This window comes from Pithys albifrons, chromosome 2 (genome assembly GCF_047495875.1).
Source record: "Pithys albifrons albifrons isolate INPA30051 chromosome 2, PitAlb_v1, whole genome shotgun sequence".
Classification (NCBI taxonomy): Eukaryota; Metazoa; Chordata; class Aves; order Passeriformes; family Thamnophilidae; genus Pithys; species Pithys albifrons.
In genome coordinates, this window is record NC_092459.1 from 69046784 (window position 1) to 69063624 (window position 16841).

At 37.2% G+C, this 16841-nt stretch overlaps 1 protein-coding gene across 2 annotated transcripts in view; it reads right to left on the reverse strand.

Moving 5' to 3' along the window:
* The window catches only part of PRKN (parkin RBR E3 ubiquitin protein ligase), a 721348-nt gene that overhangs the window by 148937 nt on the left and 555570 nt on the right, over positions 1-16841 (reverse strand). The gene's annotated exons all lie outside the window — the stretch shown is intronic.

Here is a 16841-nt window from a genome sequence, read left to right on the forward strand (position 1 = left end):
CTGGACTGACAGTACACTTGATGTTGACAAGATCCTTGCCCCTAAGAAGAATTTTGGGCTGACCTATCACTCAAGATCCTCTGTGAAATCCAACTGACGGTGATAGCTGCAGGGTCTGTGTTCAGTGTTTTTCATTTCTGCATATTTCAGATGCTATTTTTCTAACAATGACATATATTAACATTTGTGCATCACACAATGTATAAGAACTCAGGATGAGTTTGAATGAAGAGACACATAACATAGGAGAGTTAAGAAGTACACTCCTTGTCCCTCCCATCCCTAACCTCCAGAGTCAAACAGAGGCTAATTCAGCTTATGGCATGATTCATAGCAGCCTATGGAGTATTTTAACTTTTGCCAACTGCAGTGTTTCAAAGATGTTTTGACATGGAGAGACTGCTAAGTGTACCTAAACCAGACACCCTTTTGCTATGCATCGCTCTCTAGACTCACTAATGGCAGTTCCACAGCTCTGTGCCACCAGCCAGGAAAGGAAGTATCAGCTGACTACATGATGTCACCTCGATTTTTCACTTTGATGAGGGCCTGGATGTGCTCCATGACAGCATGTCAACATTTAAAAAGGTAAAACACTGCTGTTGTAGAAAAATGTAAACGGAGATTACCAAATACAAATGTGAACCACATAGTATTTATGCGTCTCTTATCTATACAAAGCATACAGGTTTACTTAGAACTGAGAAAACCACTTCTTCAGTCTCCACAGAAAAGGATTTGTAAACATTTCTTTGTATGTCTGAATTCCCTTGGATGTGTACCATATATGATTTTTTAATGAAATCACATAAGGTAACACATTAATAAACATTTAAAAGGAAATGTTTTTGGAAAGGCATATCACTGACCTTAAGGTCAATCAGTAATGATAAACTTATAATGGATTTAAAATAAATGTGTGGTATGAAAACACACACAATAAAAAGAAAATTGAAGATATATCTCCCAAAGAAATAATAACCCCCCCATCAATATACAGCAGGGTGAGTAGTCCAAGAATTCAACTAAGTAAGTTCTATCCCATCCTGAACTCTTATTCTATTCAATAATCCACAGCATTTATGCATAAAGAAGTCCATGGGGCTGTGGTTGCCTTGCAAGAGTTCTAGACAGAAATAAATCAGGACTTTGCCTTATGTGAACTGGGATTTGATGTGACCTTCATGCTGCAGACCTGTCAAGCTGTAGCAATGATGAATGCAATCAGACAGCTATTAGACACTGTTCTAATTTAGACATAGCAAAACCTATTGAGTAACATCAAATAAAACAAAAAGCAAGACTGGAGTGTGAAAGGGCTTTAGTTCCCTTTAGGTAAAATTCAAAGGACTTTGTAACATCAAGGCCTTGCTGAGCTGGGCATGAAGGCCTTGGAAGTGATGTGGCAAACTATTGACCAAATACAGCAGAATCCTGTCACGATCCTCAGAGGAAGCTTGAAATTTCTACAGGGATGCTGTGTTTTTGCAAAGTTTTGAGCAAGGCAGTTAAAATAATTTTGAAAGTTTGCCTTTCTTTTTTTCCCTTGTCAACAATACCTAAAAGATTATTTCTTAAGCAAGAAATGTGTGAAGCAAAGCATAATTTATTTCAATACTGTTTTATCATCTCAGTCAAGACCATATCTATGAAGAACCCTGGAACGATTTTACGTGCATCAATACCTACTCAAGCAAAAAGAATTGGGACTGAAAACTTCTCCCCTGAACCTTAATATTTTCAATATTTTAACACATGGCTGAAAATTCCCCCCAAGCCCTTTCAAACACTTATGTAAAAAAGTTCAGGATACAGCCAAGTGTGAATGATCTGAAACATTTTAAGAGACTACAAAGCTGTAACCGGAATTGTCTTTTCAGCTAGACACTGGCTCAGTAACATTCAGTTTCTCTCCTTCACCTTTCTGAACTTTTAAGGAAATAGAAGCTGTTTTGAGATTGAAAGCAAATTTCTGCTGATCAGATGTCATCTATTTTTCAGCCTGCTCCAGTCTGGAGGATGTCTACAGAAAAGTTCAGGTCTAATAGAGGGATTAAATGGAAGTTGGAAATAATTTTAAGGATAAATTCTGTCTGGGACTTAAAAGTGACTTTATGGCTTCAGAAGCAAATGCCTGCTGGACTCACCACGTCATGTCCCTAAGCAGTAATGGCATAACCCTTAGGATGGAATAAATGTATGTAGGCCAGACTTTGCAAACAAAGATTTGGGCAGGGCTCTCCCCGCGAGCCCTTCCAGCCTGCACAGTGGATTTTTTAGGTCAGGCACAGCGTGTGCAGAACTGGCCCCACCGTTTAACTCCTAAGGTCCATTTGCCACGGCCAAATGAGCTTGGACAGTGACAGTGAAGTCATTAGGACTGTCACAGCACCCAGTACTAACCAGAGTTGACCCTGCTGAGCATCCGAGATCTGACGGGATAGGATGGCAGGGAGGCCTTGAACTGCCAGGGGACGGTCCGACTGAGACTCGAACTCATGTCCTTGGGATTCAGAGTCCAGAGTGCTCTACTTTACACCATCAGACTGTACAAGAATGGAATAAATAACATGATGCCAAATGCACAACAGAAGATTCAACAATCTATGAGATCCCAAAAGATCAGAAGTGGAGGAAACAGGAGTTAAAATGCTATGAGCATTACCTCCTGCTGGTTATGACAATTCATTGGAGTGCAGAGCAGGTCTACACTGAGCTGACACAGCTGGAAAGTGCACACCTGAAAACCAGTTGGGCTCATCAGGTCTTCAATCAGGTAATCTAAACCAGAAGAATTGGTCTCTGTAGGAAAGAGACAGCATTGTGAGAAATTTGGGCTTGAAACTGCCTGGATGATCTTTGCAATGTTTTTACTAAACACTGTCAAACTAGCCAGAACCCCAGCTTAAGTACAGGGAGAGTGCAAATCTGAATTCCCTTGCTTTTATCAGAAATTATGTCTCAGCAAAGGACTAATCTGCCTGTGGACAAATCTACCGAAGGGAGCTTTAGTAGGTCTAACAATCTGTCAATGCTAAATCAATATTATCAGGACTACTAGTACAATTTCGCTGGGCCAAAAGAAAAAAAAATAGACAAACCTTCTGGAAATTTAGGACAAATTCTACGATATCAAGAAATAGAAACTGCTTTTCACCTGTGAAAACTAGGAGACACATTGGCTACTTCTGTACTCATATAATTATGATGGTAATTTATATAAACTATAAGGATGGTCCCTGGTGTACTTCTGACCCTTACACTGTATAGTATGTGAGAATAGTTTCAGTGCACAGGAACATGCCAGGAACTGTTTCCCAAAGCCTTTCTGCATGCAGATGCCATGGTTTGGAAGTTAGAGGAACTCCCTAGCATAGTCATAGTCTGTTTTTGTGCCAGGCAGCCTTCTTGTGCCCTGGTATATGCCTTCTCATTTTTAATTCATGGCTCTAGATACCAAGTCTGGGGAAAAAACTTCCTACTTCTACCCAACACCTCATATGAAAAGGTCCTGAATGTTCCTTTATTGAACTCTAGTGTTACAAGAACAGACTTGGACTAGAAAAAGATCAATTCCTCCCTCAGTTGGAATTAGTATTAATTCACTTTTTTATTCAGTGAAAGCAAAGTTAAAGCTCTCTCATTGTCCTGAAATTGAGGCAGAGTAAGGTCTTTTGAAAAGACAATAAAGATGTGGTATGTATGGCAAAAGGCAAATTCCTTTCAAAGAAAATTTCAGTTCAAGCTAAGAGTGGAAACACAATTTGCTATCTGTGAATTCCTGTAAGTGAAATTCTGCCCAACCTTCCTTTCTGGGATGACAATTTCTGAAATCTAGGTTTTGATTGATATTATGTCTCGAGGATGAAAATATTACTTAAGATTTATAATAATTGTGAGGGCTGAAGGAAAGAGAAGTAACACAAATCATTTGATACACTAGAACTTCTTGTGTACAATCTGCTATATTAGTTTATCATTCAATTGTTTTAACATTCTAACTCAAAGCCTTCTATCAAAGAAATTACCAGTCTTAATAACAGTGTGAATTACTGGCAGTTTACAGATTATTCATTTCAGTGGCGATAAGTTCCATTTCCTTTGAGACCTTATGAACTTCTATTGCAGTAGATTTATAGCCCTACTTTTGAAATCATTACTTAAATTCAGTTAGGACTTATTATCTTCCCTTACAAATTGCTAACATTAAGTTGCCTATAGTGAAAGGTTTTTATTATAGAAAAAAAATTTATAAGTTTAAATTTAATAAGAGCTTCATTTCCACTGGACAGTAAATATGCAGCAGTATTCAGTCTCAGAAGCAGATCACATGACTGCTAATTTCCTGAAAGACTAGAAAGTTAAACTTATTCTTTTTAGTTTAGAGTTTTCTGTTTCAGAATGTTAAAAGTATAAACCACATATAATTATCAGTGTAAAAGCAAAGTAAGTTTGTGTACTTCATCTGATATTTCAGTACTTGTGCAGTGGAGGGCTGTCAAAGCTCCAACACAAAGCACCATAACTCTCCTTGAGGGCACAGAAGATCATAATTAGATAGACTAAGGGGTTCAACTATCAGTCCCTTTCTAAAAAGAAGAAAAGATTAAAACAAAAAATGATAATGCAAGATAGTACAGTCACAAGGAATTACAGTGAAGGAAATGAGCACAACATACATAACTGGAAAGTGGTGAGATACTGCTAGCCAAGGGTACTGCAGAAATGTTTAATGTTAAGTAAACATGTGGATGCTTGTGCTGAGATATTTGTAAACAAAGCAGCCGATCTGGCCACTTTCCAAACAGAAAAAGCAACATCATATGAGAAATACTTGTTTTCCCAGCAGGTGAACTCATATACATTTCCTGAAAAGGAAGCAGTCAAGGGGCTGCATATGAACCTGTTTAAAATGTGTATTTTAAAAATAATGTTAACTTCTGTTCTACATGCATGCTTTCACAATGACACAATCTTTACATGACCTATACTCTCGATAAAAATCTGCACTCTTATTCAATCCTGTTGCTCTGTTTCTGGACATGGTTTGGGGTTTTTTGTTTTGCGGGGGGGGGGTGTGGGGATAGGGGTGGGGACCAGTGGTTGAGGCAATGGAATTTTTAATATAATTATTTAAGATCTAGACAGACTTGCATGTTTTGAAGTATTATTTGAAAATTTTGATTGGAATGGCCAATGCACAATGAAACCAAGTAACTGCATAAAGGCTTCTCAATGCCTTAGTTGTGTTTCTCATTATTTGATTTAAACACAGAATTACAGCTGAATGTTTTTGGTTTGCAATACTTGATTTAGGAAGAAAATATACCACCTCCCTAGCACAGGAAAGTGCACTTACTAGTAAAGGACCTTGCAAAACTAAGTCCTTATAAAATGATTATTTTTTTGGATACACAGTGAAACAAATTATTTTTAAATTGTAAATGTAAGCAATTTGATTTGTAGTTTGACTGTAAAATTATTGTTATATAACTGGATAAAATATTTATCATGCAAGCAATAAAAACACTTCAAACTTGAAGTTATAAATACATTAATGGTACAGCTTATAAGACATACAAAGAATCAAGTTGCTAAAAGCCATTGTCCAAAAATTTAGCAAAAAAAAAGGGTTTTAGTAGTTTTTGGACAATTCATAAACATGGAATGGGTAAACTTCTGGAAAAAAAATATATATATATTCAAAAGATTGAGCTAGCCTGCATCCATAAAGAAAAAGATTTGACTTTGTCTTAGGAGCAAGTTTCATAAATTCATACCTCAACTGACTATAATAACTATTGTGTTGTGATGGCTTAGAAATGTCATTGGATGCATAACAGTGTAGTTAGCATTAAAGGTTAAATACATTACCATTATCATAACACTAAAATTTTAAAAGTCTGAGAATTGAGGATATATAAAATAGAAATATTATCCTCAGAATCTTACTGAGACAGCTTTGTTTACCAATTAGCTGAAAATCTGCACTACCTTAATTTACATTTCAAGTATTAATCAAGATGCCCACATGTGAAAAAGTCCTTCACTTTAAGCAAAACTACCTACATACTTCATCTGATGTTTTTATTGAACATTCATTTGTCATTCCAAAGTTCCCTAATCAAATGTTGGAATGCTACCAAAATAGTTCAAAATGTCAGCATGTTTTCCAAATTTTGACAATTATTTCAAATTGATACTTGACTCATTTTTAAGCTATCTTTAGAGGGAAGGTTCTCATCGTGCATCATGACCTTGAACTCCCTTCCAGCTATCCATAGCAAAATAATAATTCTCTGCTTTAAACCCCGTAGGTTAATCTATGAGATTAAAACTCAGAAATGAGCCTTTGAAGATGTTGCCTCTTTCCCCAGTAGTCCCCCTCCCTTTTCCCCTACTGCACCCTGCAGACAGGTTATATATTGGATACATTAAATTTCCTTTCTGTACAATACCAGATAATATTGTAATCCAGCACATAAACCTCAGAAAAAACTCTGAATAGAAAATTAAAGCAGTTTTGCTAATATTTACCAAATATAATTACCCATTCTCAAAGTGAATACAGTGTACAGCTGAAGATATTTAGCTTGCCATTGCTTGCCAAACTTGTATTGTTTTCACTCCCAACGATGCCATCAGCACAAAATACTAAATATTCCAATGGCTATTTCCAATCGTCTATGTTTTATTTTATCATGTTAAATGTTAATAGCACTTCAAAACCTGTATTCCTCAAATCAGCCACTGGAAAACTTCAGTTTAATGGAGATAATAATTAATAATGAATTTATAATGCAGTTAGGGTTTGGAGGACCTAATTAAAATTGGGTGCCATTAAGTTCATCATTATCTTGTCAAAATACACAATAAAATGAAATTAAATTCTCTTCCTTCTGGCCATTTTTCTAAAGGATGGGTTTTTAAAGATCTTTCAAAATTTGAAGGACAATTGGGTTCCATCATATCCTTAATGGTCTGAAAGAGATCCGAGAGAAATTTTCCCTCCCCTCCTCCCCTTTATGTTATCCTCACAAGAGATTGTAGAAATATCCACTTTTTATTTTAAAATACATGCAGGAAAAAAATGTGCTCATTTCTGAAGGAGCAGCTGACTCAGCACTGGTCTCCCCCCAGACAAAGTCTCAGGAGGCTGTGCAAAGCAAAGGCAACTACAGCAGCATGTGCCAGCGGAGGAGCTTTACTGCTTACTGTTCTGTGAGGGACTGGGAGTAGAACAGACAACTAGGAAAAGTGAAAATACTATCACACACAACATCTTTTCATTGTTGTGATGTACATTTTGAATTACATAAGAGAACTGTCCACATTAAAAAGGACACTCCAAACCTCTCACGACAACCCTGTTTTGGTCAACCCAGCTAAGTCCTCTGCTTTACATCTCTATGTGGTTCCAAAAATTGTGTTGCTTCACTTATGGTGATGTCTAGGAGTTCAAACCTGGGATGAGAGGTAAATATTTCAGGAATACTTGAAACTGGCACTACTGTCAAAAAATTAGTAAACGGAATTGTGATGTGAGAGAGGGGCAGCAAGGTAAGTCTACAGAAAGTACAGCTCTGAGAAAAGGAATATTCCCAGGCAGGAATATTTTGGGACGAGTGCTCCCCAAAAGGCCTAGGCACTATGAAAACAAAACAAATGAAAACACATTATCCTCTGCTGTGTCTGAATAAACAGGGATTTCTTAATAAATTGACAAGTTCTTCCCAAGGCAGCCCCACTATTGAGGCCACTCTTTGTAGAGGCAAGGGGGGTGCTAATGACGGTCAGAAGAGCTCAGGGACAGCAGCATCAGAAGGCTAGAGTTTATTTTTAGTTACAGCTTCACCTTTTATCTACTCCTGTATACAGCTCACTATTGGTTATCAGTTCAGCTAGCATACACGGAAACATCCTACTGGTTACAAGGTATACCAAATTCTACACGTGGCTGTCTGGTCCTTAAGGGTGCATTCATCAATTACCTCAGGCATTAGGAGGTCCACACACACACTGTCATCCCCCACACCCCACAAGCTTTAAGCATTCTTCTATCCAGAAAACTCGCAGGAGCAGGCAAGGTGAGTGCTCTTCAACTGGCTTTTCAGTGAAGTGCTATCAAATATTTTCAATGATAATACTGAATAGAATCTCCATGTTGTACAAATGTATTACAGAAAAAAATTTCATAAAATAGTTGATCCTGATGAGGACAAATACAACTGGTGTGTATAATGTAGTCCTAGACTTCTCAAGGGACTGACTGCATAAAGAAACTGCAATAGCATTGCTAAATGAATTGGTTTCTCCTTTCCGTTATCCTCTCAGCCATGTCAATCCAACCACTTGTAAACGTGATTATTGAAAGATCCAGATTGCATACCTTTGCCTGCTTTGCTTTTTAAATAAAGTAGTGACTTGGTTTAGTTGATGAACTTGGAAAGAATTGTACAATCAGAATTGAAGAGGTAGTAAAAAAAAGTGTAAGGGTAAGAAAGGAGAAAGGGTACATATGAATGACTTGAGAAGTATTTACTACTGAACACATTACTCCATCTAAGTTTATCCTTAAAGTAGGGGGTCACAGGAGAGGTGAAAGTTAAAGACTTAAGTGAAGGGTCACTGTAAAAGTCATCATGGATGAAGAAAGGCAGCAGGAGAGCAACAGAGGTCTGGTTTAATTCAAGCAATGCAATAAACCTAATATAGAATGAAAATATGACACTTCCCTGCTAGGAGAAGAAACTTTTCCTTCCACATACAGTCTTTTCAATCCTGCATTTCAAAAGGAATTTTCACATGCCTTTAAAATCTAATCACAGAATATTCTTTACTCCAGATTCAATGCATTTTCAAACAAATAAACGTCCCACAACCTCCACCCTCCCCCCCGCCCCCGAAACAATGTTTAAAAAAAGGGTGATCAGCAAGAAGCAGAGAAAAGACTTAATGCCTCAAGACAATAAGGAGTAGCAGAGGTATGGGTGTGCAGTATGAAGACTGTAAGTCCAGAACATTAAATATATTAATTTCAATAACAGTATTTTGAAAGCATAATAGGTGCAAGATTAGGCATGTGCAAGCAACTTCTGCCTGCCTGTCATTTTTTGGCTCACAGCTAGAAACCTCCAGTGATGTGGTGGGTGTTATGTCAGGAGGGCAGTACACAAAGAGAAGGCTGATTTGAGTAATGAGGGTAACTGTAAAAGAATGAATTGGGGACTAAAGAGGTACATTAGCATTCTGACTCTGCCCCACTCCTGCACAGAATGAAAGATTTATTTGAGAGACTGAGAATGTTATAAATTCTTTGGCTGCTGTAAGGATATCTGGCTTCTTAGCAGGTATTTGATTTGCTTAAAACTCATCAGAATGAATAAAGAAACTGAATATTTGCCCTTAAATCTGAATACTGTGTAAAATATTGTGTCACACTTGACTGGGGCATTCTATTGTCATGTCAGCTGCAAACGAATATTTCAAAATATTCTGAGATGTCACTGCTGCAAAGAGAACCTTCAATTTATCAAAGACTCATAGAACAGTAGGGGTTGGAAGGGATGCTTGAAGATCAGCTCGTCCCACCCCCCTGCAATGACCAGGGACATCTTCAAACACATGAAGTTGCTCAGAGCCCTGTATAGCCTGACCTTGAACATTTCCAGGGGGATAGGGCATCTATCACTTCCCTAGGCAACTTATTCCAGTGTTTTACCACCCTAATTGCAAAAAAAATCTTCCTTATATCTAGATTAAATCTACTCTTTTTTAATGTGAAAGAGAGGTTTAGTTTCTTCCATTGTGTTTGTGTGCTCTCCTTTGTTAAGTGGAAAACTATTAACAACCACTTCTTAAATTAATACTGCTAATATTGCTGTCCATATTAGAGCAAATTAAGAAATACCGTTTGCTTATTAGAACACAGTGTGCAGCAACAGCATTCTATTTTATGCACTCCACTTGAACATAGCTCGGCTTCAGCTCTTCTCTCAAATATTGTAGTGTGTAAAGACAAATAGTGGGGGTAAAACTCAAATTTAAGAGATGTCATTAAAGCTGTCACAGGTTTTGCCAATATTCATGTTGAACTTCTTGTGCATGAAATAGTGTATTGGAAAACAGTGTAGAAGATTGGTAATTCAGGCTACCAGAGAGAAAAAAAATAGAATTGTATTAATGCTGGACTCCTAGAAATTTCAGTCTCCACAAACTTAGTTTTTTTTTGTTTTGTTTTTTTGCTTCCTTTCCTTTGACCAAAGTAAAAACTGGATTAGAGATGTAAACTCAGCTTTATAGCTTAACCCTACCTACAAACTATACATCAATACAGAACTAATTGTGCATAAAATTTAAATTCTATTGCACTGCTACATAAAAATACAAAATCCTCCAATGGTATAATGGCTGGTGCTGAGCTCAACCCCATCAGGGTTGCCCAGGGCAAGTCATACAATATAATTACTTCTTACAGACTTAAACTTCTTTCTTTCACAGCATTAGTTTTACGATGAAAATGTAAGACCATCTAGAAGATTAAAGCAGTACTTGTGTCTTACCTTCTCAAAGTGTAATTAAAGATATTTAAAATTTTAGTTTGGAGGAATGATTCTAAAGCAACAAAGAGTTAGACATTGCCCTCAACCTAAATTATAAAATAGATATTAGAAGAAAGACAAAAAGTGCTTTGATTCATTATGCTCACTCACTCTCTTTTATTTAGCCTTTCCTTTTTGAGCAAGAAGTGTTTATTGTCTAGATGAAGGCAATGTGGAAATGGGACTATGGATGAGGAGAAGTGCCCATTTCAATAAGGGAGGCAGAAGTGCTGAATATTCATTGCCCTGCAACCTGTGCATTCATTTTGATGACTGTTGTAGTCACATTCTGATTAGGCAGCATCCATACTCACCCTACACAACTGTGACTGATGATGGAAAGTGCTGAAATAATGAGTGAGCCAGACTGGATGTGTCAGCAAGAAACCAGCACAGAGTAAAAGCCTGTGCAGGGAAGTGCTGGGATAAAAGGACAAAAGGGAAAGTGCTACTCACAATCAAGTGGGATGTGGAACTGAAGAGCTTTGATCTAGCACCCTTCTGTACAAACCCAGGATTTTTTATGACCTGCCTGGGGAGAGGGTTTATTTCCATGCCAAATGGACCGGCTCCTTCAGAAATAACAAGGGATTTTAAAGCCTCTTCTATCAAGCCTATACTCTTGACTGGTGAAAAGACATAATGGATAAGGACTGCTATCCTAATAATCCCTACTGAATATTAACAGTTTTTAATGAACCCATGCAAAATGCGCTTTGAACTCCTGGCTGTTGTTTTGGGTTCTCTGGCACAGAACTGTTATATATGTACAGGGAAATGACTTGTGTGATACAAGTCTCAGGAAAACAGAAAAATGTAAGGATGGATGTTGGAGATGGTGATTACATGGATATGCAGGAATGGAGGAGGGCGAGGGATCACCGGACCGAATTTGATGTGTGGAAGGTCCAGGAGGACCATTCCTGACCCGGACCGTGTCTCCAAACCAAGGACTTTGCTTGTTATTGTCTTTCTTGTTCTAGCAGTTTCTCCAGCAGGCAGGAGCTGTCACCAAAGGTACAGCTGCCATTGGACGGCTCCCCCCAAGGGGCGGTCCTAGTCCTGCCTGTCCCAAGTTCACACCCCTTCAGTTCCTTCACCCAGAAGTTTGTAGCGGATTTGCATGCTCCGCCTTAGCTCCACCCCCTTTCCAGAACATTCCCTACCCAAGGTTATATAAATCCCCGGTTCTGTTAATAAAGTTAGATCAGCTTTGATCACCCCAGACCATCCCTGGCCTCCTGGGTGTTTGTTTCTCCCTCGTGGTGGGCAAACCTTACCTGGGGCCTGGGAACCTGCGAACGACAGCTCAGCAGACGGTCTGCGAACCCCCGTCGCTGGTCTGGTCCCTTCCCAAAGAGACCAAGACTGCGACAAATGGAAATTTTATTCATGTTGTTTGAGCTGAAATACTGAAGAATCCATTTTTCAATAAAAAACAGTTAAAAAAATCTTCAGGAAAGGCTGTGATAATTCCAGGAAGAATGCCAACATACAAAGTGCTGTGGTCCTTATCCAAGAAATCACCTTTCTTTTCTGCAAAGAAATTGTTCTGAATATTTTCTAAATTCTTAAGAGATGTCCAAATCCTTCTGAAGCCAAAAGGATTACAGAGACTGAAACAAAACCACAAAAATTGGCAAAAGCACTTAGTTAGGTACTTTGTTTTGTGATCTTGACATAGCTAACTTTTATCTGGATTAGGCTGGCGGATTTGAAAAGCCTTGTCTTTATTTTATTTATTCTCTAGCCTTGTTTACTATACCAATGTTAATACTTGAAATTCCTTCTTTGTTAATCTACCAAGTGATAACTGGATGCAAATCAACAGGGCTCTCTTCTCAAATCTCAGTACACATAAAAGAAAGTTAAAAAACCATGAATACTTACACAAAATACACTGTCTTTTACTAGTAAAAAGGTGAATATATTTCAGATTAAATGGTTCTTGAACAAAAACACTACCTAAAGATCAAATGAAATTATAGCTAATGTTTTGTGATGATTTTTCTATTGATATTGTGCAAAAAAGAATTAAACAGAATTTTTAATTCCATAATTTTCTTATAGTTTTGGTTGCAAGTTAATAACATTTAATATCATTCCTATAATATCTTTTTTTGTTTCCATCAATTTCAAAAGGAATTATAGCTCTTAAGGCCTATTATTTTCTCTTACTTCACAGAAAGTGTAATAAAATATTGTTCAAATTATAAAACAGAAAGGGACTAAAGCATTTCATAATATATTCTGTACAACATATAGATCTTCATTCCCTAAACTCTAGTGGAAGAGCTAATAAATGAAAGCTGGTACTGAATTCCATTAGCATGCTTTATGTAGTTATGTTCCTTATTTCTTCTCTTCCCAACATACAACCTCATGTAGGAAAGAATCTTTCCCAATGTGCTCACGGAGATATGAAATTAATTAGAATTAGGATTTCCATCCTTTCACCTACTTTGCTGTAGACATCTGTAGTCATCTCACTCCCTTCCCTTTCACTTGGTTTTGAAACTCTTCCCCACTGCAGGTACTGCTGTGTTTCTCAACTTCACTCCCTTTATTGATGCTGTTTTATATAATTCTTATTATTTTATAATTTTTAGTTGTTAACCTTCGTGAGTCAAAGATGGAATAAGATAACTGTAAATCAGAGAAAATCATAATGTGCCATAAATGCTTGTAAAGGGAAGACAATGTAATTTATCTTGTGCTATGCCACAGTGTATCTGATCTCTGGCCTAATCCTATAAACATTTAATCAAATCATCTCTAGATACATCATTCCAGTGGCTTAACTATGAGATTTCTAGTAAAGACACGACACATCTAAGAAGGGTTTTATGGAAATGCATCTTAGATATAGCTTTAGACAGGAAAGGATACCATGAAGTAGAAGAAATGAGGACTTTTTAGGAATTTTATAGTCCCCTTGGAGCATTAGGGGCAGCATGCCTGCTGATGTAATTAGAGTAAGAAAATGTGAACATTCGTTTCTATGCCAGTCCAATAGAAAACAATTACATTTTAAGAAGACAGTCTTAGTTGTTACTAAATATTCATACTGACCTAAGTCTGGTGGCTTTACTAATTAATACAATTCTGAGTTTGACAGCTGGTTCGGATCTAGAACTAGGAGTGTCTCTTCTTTCCCAATACAAAAATTATGCAGATCCACCCTGACATTCTCTTGGCATTATCATTAACCCCCCAAATAATTTTTCTTTTCTATTCAGGAGTTTATTTGTCTGTTATGCCATTGGTTTGAATAACAGGGTCAAAAACCAGGATGTGCTAAAAAGTACAGCTATATAGGTCCTCTGTTTTGTTTCAGCAAGGCTCCTCAGTGAATCATAATAAACTTTGTGGATCATCTAATAACAAAAATCTCAGAAGATTGTCCTTTTGCTTTTCCCGCAATGAAAGGGCATGTGAGTCCAAAGCCATATTGTATAGAAAAGGTAAACATGAGCTCTTAGATGCAAAAATGCAGTGCTACGGGTATTTAAGTTCACAGGAATGAGGGTAGTAATCCTGGGAAAAAAAGCAGTGATTTCAGCTTTGTATGGGGCAGTTAAATGCCTCCCTGACATCCGATCCTGTCAGATCTCGGAAGCTAGGCAGGGTCAGCCCCGGATTAGTACTTGGATGGGAGACCTCCTGGGAAATGCCGGGTGCTGTAGGTTCTAGTCCTGAGGACTTCACTGGCACCATCCAAGCTCGCTCGGCCGTGGCAGATGAACCTCAGGACTTAAACGGTGGGGCCAGTTCTGCGCATGCTGAGCCTCACCTAAAATCCACTGCGCAGGCCGGAAGGGCACACCCACGTGGGGACAGTCCTTCCCAAATTTTCGTTCACGAAGCTGAGCCACACAACAGCTACAAAACTAACACTGAAAAATTCACATCTGTGTCCCTAGTCTTAAAAAGAAGTTAAGAAGCTGAATAGAGGGGAGAAAAGATCTATAAGACTGATCGAGGCCTGAAGAAAATGTCTTACAGTGATGAAGACCTCATCTGTTACACTTACTGAAAAAGAAGATTGAGAAATTACTTGATTGCAAAGGGTAAGTATCTTCATCTTAAAAACCTCAAACCAAACCAAAAAAACCACCCTGGACTGTACATGATACTATAGTGGAGAAAAAAATTAATGAGAATTATTGCTGGAAGCTGAGGACAGTCAAATCCAAATGAGGATGAACCAATGAAGCACAACTTATTTTGTAAGAAAGTGGCTGATTAATCGCTTAGAATTAACTGGCAAGAGAACTGGAAGTTCCATTGTGACTTTCCAATACAAATCCAGTGTCTTCTGGAAGGTGTGATTTTGCCAAATAGTTATGCTTTTCCAGATTAGGGATTTCAGCAGAAATACACATTCAAATGTGCAAGATATGATGGTATGTGACATGCAGGATATCAGACTAAGATATTTAACTATGCACACTAAATTACAAATCTATTAAATCAGAATACTGAACTGTGTGGCTACAGTTCAAACATTGTGGTTCAGAAACTGATGGGCACAGAATCCCTAACAGTGAAACTACTGTGACTCAGTTGCATAAAGAAGGAAAAAGATAGAAGTCCAGATCTCTCTGATAAGCATGAATAAATTGATGTAATTGATTGCATAAAAGGCTTTTGTACTATAGTAGTATGAGATAGAGAAAAACAGGACCTGCCATACCCTGCTGATTGGGAATCTAGTTTGCTGGCATAACAAATATGTGCATGGTTTGTGCTTCAAAGAAGAGAAAGCATTTTTAATTGGCTAAAAGGTGATAAAATACACTGCCTTGTTATGTGTTAATCTGTCAGACTGAAAAGTCTTTAAACTGCTGGGAAATTGTAGTGAAGCTATTTGAACAAGATATTTGGAGGCTAGGATGTTCTTACACAAAGGCTTTGATAAGATATAAGTACAGAGGATTTCAATAAAATATTGAATTAAATATGTTACTGTGAATTAAATGATGTTACAGATACAGAAGGAAAGAAAATGTAAATATATTGCTATTTAACATTTGAAATAAAGCATACAGAATGTATTTTGAAACATCTCTCATTTAGACTGTTCTGTTTCTGAAAGGACATGTTGAAAAAATAGCTCTTAAAAATTGTAATTTTAACAGTTGTTAGTTATCTTGTTCTGCCAGGACAAAAAAAAACCCTATATGAAAAGGTTAATATGTTAGCAGCAAGATCTGGCTACTTAGGCCTTGTAATGCTTCTTTGGCCTTATAAGTAGAGAACATTAGTTCCTGATTTCCCCTTGAGTTTGCCCTGCATTAATTTTACCATGCCTAACAAGAGTTGAGTCTTACAAAATTACCATCTTCAGGATAATCTGATGGTAAGCAGTCTATTTTAGTAATGCCCATACTGGACAAAAAAAAAATCTCCTTTACATCAGTGATGCTCCTGACCCCTAATTCTGCCAATCTATATGGGATAATTTGTCATTACTGCTAATAGTTCATCTGCAATCAGGCATCTCTGAAGACTTGCAAACAGAAGAAATAATTTAAAAATAAAAACATTTGCATAAGATTAAAAGGAGAATTTAAATTACAAAATATGGTGCAAAATTATTCACATATATTATTCTGAAAACCATAGTGCAACGGCCCTTAGATAGGCTATTAAATGGTGATACTTTTTTCTTTTAGCAAATTCAATTTGAGCTTTAAATTATATTTTATTTCCCCTTTCCTGTTTTTAGTCAAGTTTAGGATTTGTTCTCTTTAAAGTGCTTGCAGTAATGAAAATAGGTCCTGTAAGGAGCCACTGTCTCCAAACTTATTTGTGACGTTTGAAAGGCCTGAATATAAATGAAAGGTAAAAAAAGATAAAATGCAAGAAAGACAAAATACCAAACAATTGTTTCTATTCAAAAGTAGTTGTGCAAGTTTACTTGAAGTATTCACAGCAGCCTTCATGAATAAGCAATCCCGTCCTTCACTATTCATGGACTGTGTCTACTTTTTACTGTTTTCAAACTTGCAGCAATTTCTCCCTGGTTTGCATGTTACAGTGAGTGTAACTTTTCTGGCTTCCCTGTGCTGCAGTCTGTATTGCAGTGATATATAAAAACATATTTCTAAAAAACATTTCTTAAAAATTAATTGGGAAAATAGTGAGAACCAAGGTTAAATACTGTAGAAGAAATAATAAAACCTCTTTCAGTGACTTAGATTATTAGCTTGTCAGAAGACTTTGGGTTAATTCTTC